This window comes from Stenella coeruleoalba (genome assembly GCF_951394435.1).
Source record: "Stenella coeruleoalba genome assembly, chromosome: 11".
NCBI classification, from domain to species: Eukaryota; Metazoa; Chordata; class Mammalia; order Artiodactyla; family Delphinidae; genus Stenella; species Stenella coeruleoalba.
Window position 1 is genome coordinate 56,289,667 of NC_137157.1, and position 16,197 is coordinate 56,305,863.

The following is a 16,197-nucleotide window of genomic DNA, read 5'->3' on the forward strand; positions in this document are numbered from 1 at the left end:
AAGTTCAAAATACCATAAAATCTGGCTTAAAATAGTTTAGAAACTGTGCAGAGGCTGATGCAAAAATCAAGTTTCACTTTGCAAACATCCCTAGAAGAACTTTGCATTGTCAGAACATGCTCCCAACCTAAACAAGTCTCTATAGCTTCTGAAGGACTGATGCATTTCATCCACAGCACATTTTCAACTTGAGTTTGCTCACAGATGGTGGAACTATGGAAGTTGCACTTTATCCATTGTGTTTCCTTCATAAAAACAGATCAGAAAAAAAAGATAGATTCTGGACCAAGACGGCGACATAGGAATTTTCCTCCTCCCCTGGACATGCCAAAGAGACAACTACACACAGAGTAGTTTCCTTTGAGGAAAATCCAAAAACCAGTTGAGTGACTCCTACACATTCAGCAACTGAGAAAACAGCTGCATGAAAATGGGTAGGGAAGCCTGAGACACAGAATCACCATAACCTCCCCCCACCCCAGCACAGCACCATACAATCAGGAGGGAACCCTTAACTCCCAGCTTCTCCCTGAGGAGTGAAGGTTTGGACCACATATCTAGCATCCCAACTTTTCAGGCTGCCACCTAAGAGGCGTGCTTCCTAATCACCTAGGTCTGAGAGCCAACAGGGCTGACATTCACACGTCCCACAGGATTACAGCAGAAAAAGCAGCAGTTTTTACAAAGGTGCAGGAGCATCTCCTGCAGCTGTACACCTGTGCTCAACACAGAAGAAACAGGCAAAAATGCCCACGTCCCAGTTTCTCCCCAGAGGGGGTCTGACTGCACACTTTCCTAGCTGCTGCCTGCGGGTCAAGCTTCTAATCCACCCGCAGCTAGGTGTTGACTATGATCGTCCCTTTTGAAACACTGATGGGTCTTGGCACACTTTATACTACAGAGAGTCACAAAATACAAAGACAATGGCTTGGATAAACACAAAGATTTGAGAAGCAACCAGAAGTCTGGGCCATATATACAATTCAAGCCAGAGGTATAACCAATCTTTGTGAGTTAAAAAGAGAAATCTATTTCAAACTTCACATTCCTTAATTTCAGTCAAAGATTCCCAAAAGATTTAATACTCTTTCAAGTCAGTTTAAGAATGATCCTGAATCCCTAATAATTTTCTCTTATAATATTAAGATTCAAGATCAGTATTATGAATTTTTTTCCTAAGGAGTTATAGAAATTCCCAGTAGCTAGAGTAAAAATTATAAATTAAACAGTGGGTTAAAAAATAGTATTTAACTTACTAACTTTAATTCTAGAGTTTTATATAAGTGGAACCATATGGCACAGTGTGTACAGTAAACGCAGCATCTACTCTTTCTTACCTGGCTTCATTGACTCAGCACAATTATTTCATGATTCTTTCCTGTTCTTGTGTTTATCAATTGTTCATACAATTTTATTGCTGAGAAGTGTTCTATTATATGAATACAGTACAATTTGTTCATCCATTTATCTAGTGACGGACATTTAGGTTGTTTCTAGTCTTTACCTATTACAGATAAAGTTTGTTAAAAAAATACTCATGTAGATCTTTGGACATATGCTTTATTTTCTATGATAAAAATTTCTAAGGAGTAGAATGGCAACTCCTATGGGAGTTATATATTCCCTTTTAAAGAAACTGCCCAACTGGTTTCCAGAGAACATTATTACCACATCCAGACCAATACTTGGTATGATCAATCTTTTTAATATTAGCCATTCCAATAAGCCTATACTGTAATCTTGTGATTTTAACTTGCATTTCTCTAATGACTAACAATATCAAGCATCTTATCATGTCCCTATTTGCCATCTGTATTATCTTCTTTGGTGAAGTATCTGTTCACATCATTTGCCCATTTGTATCAGAGTGTTTGGCTTTTTACTATTGAATATTGAGGGTTCTTTTACATATTCTGAATCAAAGTCCTTTATCAGAAATATGCTTAGTAAATATGTTATCCCAGTCCATGGATTATATTTTCATTCATCCTCTTAACTGCCTTTCAAAGACCAGGAGTTTTTAATTTTGATGAAGTCCAATTTCTCAATGTTTTCTTTTATAGTTTTTGCTTTAAGTGTCATATCTAAGAAACCTTTGCCTAATCCAAAGTCACAAAATTTTCTATGTTTTCTTTTAAAGGTTTTATAGTTTGACATTTTATGTTTAGAACTATAATCCATTTTGAGTCTTTAATTCGGTACCAAGTGTGTGTTAAAGTCTATTTTTTGGCATATGCATATCCAATGGCTCCAAGTCCATTTGTTAAAAAAGATTCTCCCTTCTCCACCAGCTTGCTTTGGACCTTTACTGAAAATTAACTGACCGTGTATGTGTGGCTATATTTCTGGACTCTCTATTCTGTTCAACTGATCTGTGTCTACCTTGATACCAGTATCACACCGTCTTGATTACTGTAGCTTTATAAGTTTTGAAATCAGGTAGCGTAAGTCCGCCAATTGTGTTCTTCTTTTTCAAAGCTGTTTGAGCAAATCTAGATCCTTTCCATTTTCATATAAATTTTAGAATCAGTTTATCAATTTCTTTAAAAATAAATAGTCTGTTGGAGTTTTGATCGGCTTGCATTGTATCTCTAGATCAAATTGAGGAGAACTAACATCTTAAGAATAGTGAGTCTTCTGGCCCATTAACATGGCATATCTCTCCATTTGTGTCTTTTTTCCTGTCTTTCATCATTAGTATGTAGTTTTCAGTGTACAGATCTTGCACATTATTGTTAGATTTATGCCTAAGTATTTCATAGCTTATACTTATAATAATTGCATGTTTACTTAATTCCGGTTTTTATTTTTAGTTACAACTCTATCAAAATACAAGTGATTTTTGTGTATTGATTTTGTATCCTACAATCTTACTGAACTTATTTATTAATTCTGAAAGCTTTTGGCAGATTCCATCAAACTCTACATCGAAAATCATGTCATCTGTGAATAAAGACATTTTTACCTCCTTCTTTATCTTTCTTTTATTTCCTTTTCTTGCCTTTTGCATTGGCTAGAACATATAGATCAGAACTGAATAGAAGAAATAGGTGTGAAAATGTTTGTATCGTTCCTGATCTTAGGGGGCAAGCATTCAGTCTTTCGCCATTATGATATCAACTGAAGATTTTTCTTAGATGCCCTTTAGCAAGTTGAGGACACTCCCTTCTATGCCTAGTTTAGTGAATTTTTATAAGAAATGGATGTTGGATTTTTTCAAATGCTTTTTCTGCATCTATTGAGATAATTATATGGTTTTTAGTTAATAAATTACATTGATTGATTTTCAGATGTTAAACCAACACTACATTTCCTGGATAAACTCTATTTAGTGACAATGCATTATACTTTTTATAAATTGTTAGATTTTATTTGATTAAAAAAATTTCTTAGAATTTTTGCCTCCATTCTCATGAGGGGTAATGATGTGTAATTTTCTTTCCTTGTAATGTCTCTGTCTGGTTTTGGAATCAGCATAACAATACCCTCATCGAATGAAAAGGGAAGTACTCTCTTCTCTTAAATTTTCTGGAAAAGTTCGTTTAAAACTGTATTATTTCATCCTTAAATGTTTGGTAGAATTCACTAGTTAGGGCATCTAGGCCTGGAGTTGTCTTTGTGGAGAAGTTTCTAACTACAAATTCAATTTCTTTAATGGGTATAGGGCTATTCAAGTTATTTATTTCTTCTTGAGTGAGCTTTGGCAGTTTGTGTCTTACAAGGAATTTGTCTATTTCATCTGAATTTATTCCTATAAAGTTATCCTTCTGATATTTGTAGACTCTGTAGTCATCTTATCTCTCTTACTCTTTATATAGGTCATTTGTGTCTTCTGCCTTTTTTCCTTAATCACTTGGACTAGAGATTTATCAATTTTATTGGTTTTCTCAAAGAACCAGTTTTGTTTTCATGTATTTTTCTCTACTGTTTTTCTGTTTCCTGTTTCAATGGAATCCCACTCTGACCTTCATTATTTTCTTTCTTCTGCTTACTTCGGCCTTAAATTTGCTCTTCTTTTTTTCTAGTTTCTTAAGTGGTAGCATTTAATTTTGATATGTTCTACTTTCATTTTTATTCCATTCAAAATAATTTCTAATTTCACTTTTTATTTTCTTTGACCCATGAATTATTTAGAAGTCTGTTATTTCATTTCCATACATTTGGGGATTTTCCAGATAATTTTCTAAATGTATTGAGACTTGTTTTGTGGCCCCAAATATGGTCCATTTTGGTAAAAGTTCTCTGTGCACTTAAAAAGAATGCTTACTCTGTTGTTTTTTGGTGGAGTGTTCTACAATTGTCAACTAGGTCAAACTGGTTGATAGTATTTTTCAAGTCTTCCATATTCTTGCTGACTTTCTATACCAAATGTTGAGTGAAGACACTGAAACCTTCATTTATAATTGTGGATTTGTCTATTTCACCTTTCTTTCAGTTGCTCCACTGATTTGCTTTGTTATCAGAGAAATCTGCTGTTATCCTTATCATCTTTCCTTTCAGCGCAACATGTTTTTTCCCCTGCCATCCTTCTCATTTTATCTTTCTACATAACATGTCTTTTTATTCCCCTTTGCCTGCTTTTAGGATTTTCTCTTTATCATTAGTGTTGAGCAGTTTCATTTTGATGTGTCAGTATAGTTTTCTTCATATTTCTGTGCTTAGGATTTGTTGTGTTTTATGGATCTGTACACTTATAGCTTTCATCAAATTTGGAAACTTTTCAGCCATTATTTCTTCAGATATTTGTTTGCCTTTTCCTCTTCAGAGGCTCTCATTACACATATATTAAGCTGTTTGAAGCTGTCCCATAGCTCAATGATGCTCTATTCAATTATTTTGTACTTGCTTATCCCTGTGTTTCATTTTGGATAGTTTCTATTGCTGTACCTTCAAGTTCACTAACCTTTCCTCTGTAATATCTAATCTTCAAGTTAATTCTATCCAGAATATTTTTTCCTCTTAGAAACTTTTACTATCTTCTTTAGGAGTTCGATTTGAGTAATTTTATATCTTACTGGTCTCTACTAAACTTTTGAAACCTATGGAATACAATGATAATAGCTATATTAATGTCATTACCTGCTAATTCTACATCATTTTTTAAGCAGTTAATTTTTCTCCTCATTATTGGTAGCATTTTTCTGCTTCTTTGCATGGCTGGTAATCTTTGATTGATGTCAGACATTATGTATTTTACCATGTCAGACACTAGATCTTTTTGTTTTCCTCTAAGCATTAAAATTTATTCTGGGATGTGGTTAAGTTACTTGGAAACAGTTTGATCCATTCAAGTTTTACTTTTAAGGTATGCTAGGTGGTATCAGAACAGCATTAAGTCTAAGGTTAATTATTCCTCAGTCATGAGGCAAAACCCCTTCTGAGTTCTCTATCCAATGCCCTATGAATTATGAAGTTGTCCAGCCTGACTGGTAGGTACCATCCATATCCCTGTGTGAGTGCCAGTCACTTTTCTCTGATACTCTCAAGTGGCTCTTCCTCAGCCTCAAGTATTTCCCTCACACACATGTGCCTAACAGTACTCCACTGAATATTCGAATGGAACGCAGATCTCTAAACTCTTCTCCATGCAGCCCTCTCTCCTCTGGCACTCTGTACCCTGAACTCCTGCTTTTTTTGATCCCCTCATACCCTGGCTCCATCTCTCCTACTCAGAGAGTCCACCAAGCTCTGCCTGGGGTCCCTCTGCCTATACTATGGTCTGAAAACTCTCTCAAGGTGGTGAGTGAGGCACTTATCACACTCACACCATTAGTTTCCCATCTCTCAAGGATCATCATCCAACACTGTCTGATGCTTGGTGTTTCTCACATATTTCATCTTGTTTTCTAGTTGTTTCACACGGGAGGGTAAATCCAGCCCCTGTTACTCCTTTTTGTTTGGAAGCAGAAGTTGCAAAAGTATATGTAATTTGTTAAAGTTTTCAAACTTGTTTCTTAAGTTATATATATGAGTTTATGAACTTAGGTATCTTTTTATGCAGAGGGCGGTATATGATCTCTAGGTATGAAAAGTTTCTTATAGGAAAACATACTTAATTCATTAATGTGTAAGGAACCCACTATAAAATTATTTAACATTCCTGCCGAACCACTTCATTCTTTTTTTATTGAAGTATAATTGATTTACAATATTATATTAGTTTCATGTGTACAGCATAGTGATTCAATATTTTTATAGATTATACTTCATTAAAAGTTATTACAAAACAATGGCTATATTTCCCTGTGTTGTACAAATAGATCCTTGTTGCTTATTTATTTTCTACATCCAACCACATCATTCCTTAATGAAGCTGTGAAAAAACTGTTCATTCAACATGTACGCAGTCTTCTTAAGCTAAACTCTTCACTAGAGATTCAAGAGAACAAAACCAGACCAGCTGGCCCCTCCCTCTGGGGCCCTATCCTTTGAGTTCAGAACAAAAGAATTGCTCTTGCTAAGAACATATTAAAGCACAGTTTTAACTATTTCCTATCGACAAGATATTTCCTTATAGCCCCTACAGTAGTCTCTTAGGAAGAAGAAAAGTAACGGAGCTTTCCACATTTAATATACCGTCAGTCATGTCATTTGAAACTTTCTCACATATTTTTAGCATAAAAAAGAAAAGTTTAAACTTGACATGAGAAAGTATAAGTTAGAACATTTTTAAAGCAAGCAAATGACAGTGAAAACTCTAGTGTCTCCCTGTATTTTCAAGACTCAGTATGTGAACAAAAGAGAGAAAGAGAAACCCATCTCACCTAGCTAAGGAAGCATGTAAGCAAAGGGCATCACCTCTTTCTTTCAAGAGAGTAGAATTTCAAAGCCTTATAATTTGGTAGGGGGGGAGTGGGGAAGGGAGAGGAGTCAACTGATACCATTAAAGTTAATTGGAGATTTGGGAAGGTGTGGATGAGAAAACTCGTTGTCCACTGCTTTTACCCTGTATTTCTTCTTTTCTTTCTTTTTTATCATAAAGTTTCATTTTTGTGTTCTAAGGTATTACAAATAAGTTATGTAATAAGTAGATGTGAGCTAATGAGTCTACTTTTATCTTTTTATATATATATATAATACACACACGTGTATGTGTATACACATGTATAAATTATTGCTGATATTTCAATTTAATACTTGGAATTACAATGATCAGATACATGTTTCACACTTGAAATGAGATTGTTCTTATAAAAATTTCCTATTAATTTTGACAAATGTAAGTTTGAAACTTTGTGACCTCACTCAGATACATCCTAGAAATCAATGAGCTTAGTTTTTTTAAGAGTAAAATAGGACATTATCAATGAGTGGTGTGTCTGGAATTATAGATGGTATCAGTAACCCTAACAACTTTAGGGACAGAGGCTTGCACCCAGGGATGGGGGCGGCAGCAGCAGCTGCACTGTGTTTGAAACCGGAGCACTGGTTAGTGAAGGACACAGTGTCACGCTTGATTTACTTAGAAATCATCTCACTTGTTTAGGAGCTCAGTTAGAAAATGAACTTAACACATTCAAGCCAAATCGGAATCATCTGAAATTCCTTCCATCCACACCTCATCTCCCATCTAGGAGAAAAAGGACAATTTCAATCAGAATAAATATATACTAAAAATCCATGTAAATTACTAGGTAAAATCAGTATTAACTAGACAGTAAGCTATGTGATCTGTATCCAACAATATAAAACTTCTGAAAGTGGTTTAAATTTACAGGACTCCTCCATGGTGCCCACCAATAAGTTTTATACCTAGGATGCACGACCAAATGATTTTAGATAACATGTATTCACAACCAAATGGTGGACGATCCTTTTTTACTGGACAAATCCCAAGGCTGGGGATTAGGGAATTAAAGAATTCGTGTGAGTTACTTAAATATTTTTACCAGTTTTAACATATTGATCAGTTCATTAAGGTCCAGTTTACCCTATGGACCTTAATGAACTGATCAACATGTTAAAACTGGTCAATCTTACAGCAATCTTCAAGGTTTATAATATCATCTCAGAATCCTTTATGAGAGGGTAGATTATATATCAGTGTCTGGCATGGTGTAGGCACTTACTACATGTTGAACTTACTGAATATTTAGTGAATGAATACCCTTTAAGAGCAAGGACTGTACCTTTCAGGCTGTAGCTCTTTACTGTTGCTAGTAAGATGACAGTCATTTCATTGTTATATAGGATCTAAGTCACTGAAGATTTTCTAGAAGCTAAGAAAAGGTCACCTAAAAACTTTATTTCATAACCCCTTCTTATTATTTTTAAAATAACAAAATCCATATAGAGTTCCAAAAATAAAGCTACATATTTCATGTAGACATTCCATATTCATTTACACCTTCATCTGTTTACCAAATATTACCGAGCTTCTATGAAACATTACACATTATACTATGTCCTGTGAATACAGAACAAAGGAGATGGTTCTGATCAGCAAAAAGTTCACCATTGATTGAGGAGACACACATCTAAACTAATAATTATGATACCTATGGGGAGCAGACCAGAAAGAACACATGTAGTAGATTCAAAGAAGAAGGAGTGATTGAGTCCAGATAGGGAAATCAGAGACTTTATTAAGTAGGGGTGGAAGTGGGAGGAGGAGATACCTGAGCTGAGACTTTAAAAACAATATAATTCTGTTCATGAAAAAACTGTATAATGTAAAAAGTCTGCAATATTATAAAAATTATTTGCATGTAAAATCCTATCTTATCTTAAAAAGGAGGTAGAGGGAAAAGATCAAAGAGAGTTAATTAAATTTAAATATCATGCCTCAAACAGGAACACTCAAATATAGTATTTTAGTATTTTACTCAATGTTGAAAATGAGCTGAACAGAAATTAAATATAACTTTGGATAATTTAAAGGAAACTGCTTTGCAAAATTTTACTTTCCAAAAAAGTGGAGGATGTATAAGCAAAGAAAGTAGACCATACAGAAAAAAGACAAAAATTTTATTTTTTTAATTTATTTTTTACGACAAAAAGTTTAAAGGAATATCAGGGAGGGAAATATAGAAAAACAGAGCAAAGGGAAGCATGACGAGAGTATTAATTAAAAATTTGCAAGCATAAAATGGATAATCAGTCTATGTTAAAAGACTTGTGGGGCTTCCCTGGTGGCGCAGTGGTTGAGAGTCCGCCGGCCAATGCAGGGGACACGGGTTCGTGCCCCGGTCCGGGAAGATCCCACGTGCCGCGGAGCAGCTGGGCCCGTGAGCCATGGCCGCTGGGCCTGTGCATTCAGAGCCTGTGCTCCGCAACGGGAGAGGCCACAACAGTGAGAGGCCCGCGTACCGCAAAAAAAAAAAAAAAAAAAAAAAAGACCTGTGAATTGAATCAAAAATCCAACTAGCTCTTTATAAGAAACACACCTAAAAAAAAGTATCATAAAAATCTGACAAGTATGAACAAATACAAATTATGCAAATGCAGAATAAATTAACAACAGAAAAAAAAAGATAAAAATCAAATAAGTAAGTTAGAAGAGTGAAATTTTAACGTGATAAAGGGTAAATTTACAATGTACATGGAAAAGTGAGATACATTTGTATGCCCTAAATTATGTTTCATTAAATATTGTTAAATACAGGGAGAAATGGGCAAAATCACTATAGTTAGTATTGACAGTTGTTCTTGAACAGATCAAAATTCAGAAGCATTAAGTTTATCTTTCAATACACCATAGTGAAATCAACATTTGTCTTAGAAATTCAAGTCTTAAAGTAGGAAAACTGTTTTTTAGAGAAGAAAGTAATTATTGAATTTAGAAACAGCTAATTAAAATTTCAAAAGGCAAGCCTCAAATAGTCAGAAATAAACATGAACATAGAGGATAATATAATTAACAGGGCTGATTTCATGCACATACACACACGCATGCATGCACACACATATACACACACATCAGACTGTGTACTTCATTGCTCACAGAATATCTGTAAGGAGTAAAAGTACGTTGGAACATAAAATCACAATAAAATTCAAACCAAAGCAATAATCAAAAATATAATAAACTATTTTCTGAGTTGAAGAAAGAACTCCATGCGTAGATTGAAAGGTCACACATGTTCTAGATTAGACCACCGATAAAAGTACCCATACTTACATACATATCAGCAAAGTTTTGGAATGCAGAGACATAGAAAATATTACAAAAGTAATCCAAACTGATTAAACAGGTGTCCTACAATGGAAATAAATATGGTGTCTCTCATCCTTCTCTGCAATTGTGAATTCCTAAAACAGTGGGAAAATGGCAAGACTGATTCCAAATTCTATATGCAGTGAAATGAATATAAAGACAATAGATATTGTCAGAGAAATGAAAGAGACCTGAAAATGTCCCAAACATACTCCCTTCTTGAAGGTACTATGGTAACATTATGTTAAATAGTTTGCACATATTATTTCATTTCATCTTCCTATCATCACTACAATATAGGTCTTTGGTTCCACTTAAAAAAGAAGAAACTAAAGCCTAGATTAAGTAACTCCCCCCAAGATCACATACCTAATACCAGATGGAGTCAAGATTTCAACCCAAGTCTGTTTGGCGACAAAGTCCTTGCTCTTATTTGCTAGTTTTGATAATTCCCTTAAATAATTATTAGGATATCTTTCCATCAAAACATTAGACCAAAAAATACACAAATTTCATGACTATTCAAGAGCTCCCTAATCACCCCCATAGCCTTCCAAGTGGATGCTTTTCATGGCATCCGTCAGCATCTCGTTCCTTTTATTTCTCTTCTTTTGAATCTCAGGTGGATAGAATTAAACATGGCATATATCACCATTAGTTCAGGCACATTCTTCTGATTCGTATTATTTCTTCCATCCAATACTATCCCCAATCCCCTTCCTTTCTCTCCTGCATGAGCAACGTTCTCTTTATGTTTTCTCTTTGTCTTTGCTTCCAACCTATCTTCCAAATAATTATATTCATGGTCTCTACAGATTCCTGATCTATTGTTCCTCTCTGTCCCTTATGAAGCTTTGTTGTTTTGTTTTATCTTAAGCACATGGTTCATATTTGCCTGGAAAATCTTTCTCTATCTCATTTTTTTCAATTCAGTTAACTAATGTGCCCAGCGTAATCATTGAAAAGGCACTCTGACACCCGACACTGAAGGCTAGCTTTCTAATACTTCTTAACAGAGGAAGAGAGGAGGCCAGAAGATAAATACAGGTGTATTTATGAATGAGGACTTTTCATCCTACTGCCTAGACTGAGAGTAACAGTAATGATAAACAAATCTGGAGATATATATATATATATATAAAGTCAAACCAGAAAACCTTTCTTTGTGGTGTTCAATAATGTTGCCTTATACTATTTGAAAATTATTAGGAAGAACAGTAGGTAAAGAACAGAAGTGGAAATATGTTAAAATATATTTCCAGTAAATTTCTAACTTCCTCATCTCCATTTATGAAAAGTTAACCTCATTGCCTTCCTCAAAATGCTCTCAGCTTGACAAGACCTTTTTCATAATAGAAACTAATTCCTTTCTATTTCATTGTCCGTCATTAAAGCATTTATTAAAGTGTGCTATTTATTAGAGTTAGTTGTGTTTGATCTCCCAACTGAACTGTAAATCATCTTTACCATTTCTAACAGGGCCTTGCACATTGGTGCCCAATAAACATTTGTGTAATTGAATACATTAGCGCACAGAAGTATCTTTATGTATTTTATGATTTTAAAACATTGATTATGTGACTGCCATCACAGGGAAAAAAAGATGATTAAGACAATATATGCCAATATATTTTGAGATCAAAGATATATATATAATTATAATTACTAATATATATAATTACTAATATATAATTACTAATACTAATTACTAATATATAATATTAGTATGTTGTGATTTTTATTATTCCCATTATCTTAATCAACAAAACAAAACTGCTTCTAGCTTCTATGGAATTACCTTGCTTTGAAAGTACTTAACTCTTTTTAGCAAACTAATGTCTTTATGCTTTTTGGTACTCGTTTTACAATCCTGCATATTATAATATTGCTATAAACTGAATGCTTGTGTCCCCCTAAAATTCATATGTTGAAATCTAATCCCCAATGTGATGGTGTTTGGAGGTGGGATCTTTGGGAGATGACTAGGTCGTGAGGGCAGAGTCCTTATGAATGGGATTAGTGTCCTCTAAAAGAGACCCAAAATACTCCCTCACCCCTTCTGCCATGTAAGGCCACAGTCAGAAGATGGCCATCTATGAAGCAGGAAGTAGGCCCTTACCAGACACCAAATCTGCCAGCATCTTGAGCTTTGACTTTTCAGCCTCCTAATCGAAACATAAATGTTTTGTGCTAAGCCACCCAGTATTCTGTTAGACCAAGACAAGTATACAAAATGTTTGTATCACCCATTCTAAATACTTAATATCTGGAATTTTAAGTGATACGAAACCTTACTTTATATTTCCATGAATATTATAAAGTTCTCCCATCATGATTTCTTTATAGTATAAGCATTTTCAGCACGTATGCAAACAAAGGTAACACTTTGAAACCTTTATGCTATTTGATTGAATATTTTGTTGTAAAGAAGCAATTTCATTAGAACTTTGAGCAGATTTATTTGCTGTAAAGTTAGCTTTCTACATCTTTGGTACATTTTAAGGAGATACTGTCATGTTCAAATTATTATTAACTCCATCCTTAACTACAGATTACAGATGAAATGGTTGTACAGATTCATCTCAGAGAAACAGAGACCTGCCCCCACCCAATTTTGTTAATTACCAGTTCAGCCAGATGTTTAAATAAACATGTGTGTCTTGAGACATTGCCCAAGGGTCAAGATAACCTGCTCTGTGTAGAACTGTAGGAGTGTATGCTCTTATCAACAAATGACACTGCATATGGACCTGCTTAGAACTTGTCTCTGAGAATACATGGGAAGAATTATTTTTTGGGAAATAAAATACAAAAGAAGAAAAAAACAGCAGTAGAAGTAGTTTGAAATTTAGATTCCAAGTCATTCTGGACTTGAATAGAACAAACAAGACCTTTACCACGACACAGTAAGTAGGAAGTTATATGGACTACCGGTTAGTGTAGATGACTCAGCGCCCTCAGTGGGAAATAATGGCTAAATCCAACAGGGAGATGGGAAGCTGGGTCTCTCTACTGAAGACTGTTAGTATCATTCAGGAGAGCCCTTTGGAGAATTTGAGCTTAGAAACCATAAAACCAGGCAATCCTCAGGTGTAGGTGCTATTCAAAATTTTGACTTCTTTGCATTACTCTTAGGCAGTTTATGTCTGTTCAGTCCTTTCCAAAGAAGGCTCTTGACTGAAACTGAATCAAAATTCTCACACTGCATTCTTCAGTTCACCCTTCTCTAACCTTCACAGTGAAGACTTTTAAAACTTAAAGCCTGAAAAAGTTTACCTCTCCTGAGGCATGGTGATGCTGCCTCTGATCTGATAATGAAAATTAACTGATCAAGACTCCCTTTTCCCTCAGAGCCAAATCTGAGACTGAATAATAGAATTTAGAATCTAAGCAACTGCATATCTCTTTCCTACCCTGCACCTGACTTCCTACTTCTGCTTATGTTTCCCTTCCTCCTTATTTTCTATGTCTACTTTATTATTATTATAAATATGTATTCCCACTGTAAGGATTCAAATCCTTTGTGTATCAAGGTGGTGAATATGTAAGGAACTAAATGAATATTTATGATCTGTCTCCTTAATACCTTGATCCACCTATTAATTCTTTATCCTCTGTCCCAAGGCATCCTCTCCTCAGTAAATGGCTCCACTGTCTACCCAGATCTCGTGCCAAAAACCTAAGAATTATCCATAATTCTCTTTTCACCATCCTTCACATACAATTCATCAGTAAATTCTACTGGCTCTTCCTCTTAATTATATCCTGTTTGATTTTTTTGGATTTTTCCCCCCTCCATCTCTATCACTTCTGCCCTGGAATACCAGCTCTCTTCTGGAGTGCAAAAAGAAATCACTAACGATTCTCTATTATTCCCCTCTTATTCCACTACAATTCCAATTTTAAGACTGGATAGTTTTAGAGCAGTTTTAGGTTCATGGCAAAATTTAGAGGAAGGTACAGAGGTCCCCATATACCTCCTACCTCCAACTGCATAGCCTCCCCCATTACCGACGCCCCCACTAGAGTGGTACATGATGAACCTACATTAACATATCATCATCACCCAAAGGCCATAGTTTACATTAGGGGTCACTTTTGGTGTTGCAGATTCATTGAGTTTGGACACATGTATAATGACACATCCACCATTAGTATCACACAGAGTATTCTCACTGCCCCCCAAATCCTCTCCTCTCCACCTAGTCATCCCTTGCTCCACTCCTAACTCCTGGCAACCACTGATCTTTTTACTTCTCCACAGTTTTGCCTATCCCAGATTGTCATATGGCTGAAAGCATACAGTATGCATCCTTTTCAGATTAACTTCTTTCACTTGGCGATACGTATTTAAGTCGCCTCCATGTCTTTTCATGGTTTGATAGCTCATTTCTTTTTGGCGCTGAATTATAAACCACCGTCACCACAGTTTATTTATCCATCCTACCTACTGAAGGACATCTTGGTTGCTTCCAAGTTCTGGCAATTATGAATAAAGCTGCTATAAACATCTGTGTGCAGGTTTTTGTATGGACATAAGTTTCCAACTCCTTTGGGTAAAATTACCAAGGAATGGGATGGCTAGATAGTATGGTAAGAGTATGTTTAGTTTTGTGAGAAACTGTCAAACTGTCTTCCGAAGTGGCTGTGCTCTTTTGCATTCCCACCAGCAATGAATGAGAGTTCCTGCTGCTCCACACCTAATTACTCTTTTAATAGAGTGATCTTTTAAAATATAAAGCAGATACTTCTCTCTGAGAACATCCTTCTGAGGGGTTCTATCGCACTTTAAATAAATTCAAAACTTCTTTCTCTGGCCAACAAGGTACCACATAATCTGGCCACGGCCTATGTCTGTCCTTCCAATCACAGTGGTCTCCAAGCATGTGGGCCATCCTTCTTCTTCCTCAGACATGCCATGCTTACTCTCGTGTTTCCGCCTGCCGTTGCTTCTGGCCAGATCACTATGCCACAGAATGTCTCGCAGCTGCCTCCGTCTTTCAGGTCCCGCAACCTACCTCAAGTTCTATCTTCTAAGAGATGCTTTCCCTCACCACACCACTCTTCCCCCTCCCCCCGGCAACATTATCAAGCTCACATTGCTATCTCCCATCACTTATCACCTCTTTCCTCAGTTTTACTTTTTTCCATTGTACTTATCTCCATCTATGTCTTATTATATTTCTTCATTACTTATTTATCTTGTTATATTTGGCATTACTTATTTATGCCTTCCAATATAAGTTTCTTGAAAATACGGGCATTGTCTTTCATGAGTATTGTTTCATCTCCATGTCTAAAAACACATATACTAGGTGCTCAATAAATATTCATTGAGCTAATGAATATTTAATGTTTCTTAAATATAAAGCTCAACTACTTGAATTAGGCCAATGAGAAATGATAGAGAATAGTAAGACACACTGACTTCTAAGAGCTAAGATCTCTTTGGAGGGACAAGCTCAATACATACAACACAAATAGAAATACAAGGACAATCTAGGGAGGGCCAACACTGTGCTATTGTAAATGAGCATGGCAAGTTCAGTGCACAGTGGAGAAAAGCAGCCTGTCTCAAACTTACGGTGGCCCAGAATTTGCTGCTCCTTGAATGCTAGGCTGAAAAGCATGGAGATTAATCTTTAAGCTATCTATCCTGTGTCAGAGGTAGACAGACTACATGTGTCAAAATCCTGGTTCTGCCTTTTACTTTCTGGGTGCATGTCTCTGTTTCTTATTTTCCGTGTTTATAAAACAGGAATAATGATAACAAACTCATTCGTTCAACATGTTCACCCATTCATTAATCTAGAAATAGTTTAGTTTTTCACTTCAAAAGACAAAGGTTCTTGGGGCTTCCCTGGTGGTGCAGTGGTTAAGAATCCACCTGCCAGTGCAGGGGACACAGGTTTAATCCCTGGTCTGGGAAGATCCCACATGCCTGCAGAGCAACCAAGCCCCTGCGCCACAACTACTGAGCCTGCCGTCTAGAGCCCACGAGCCACAACTACTGAGCCCATGTACCACAACTACTAAAGCCC

The 16,197-nt window shown here is 35.7% G+C and overlaps 1 long non-coding RNA gene across 3 annotated transcripts in view; it reads right to left on the reverse strand.

Annotated features, from left to right (window-relative positions):
- Positions 1–16,197, reverse strand: part of LOC307193811 — a 123,030-nt gene that overhangs the window by 36,369 nt on the left and 70,464 nt on the right. The gene's annotated exons all lie outside the window — the stretch shown is intronic.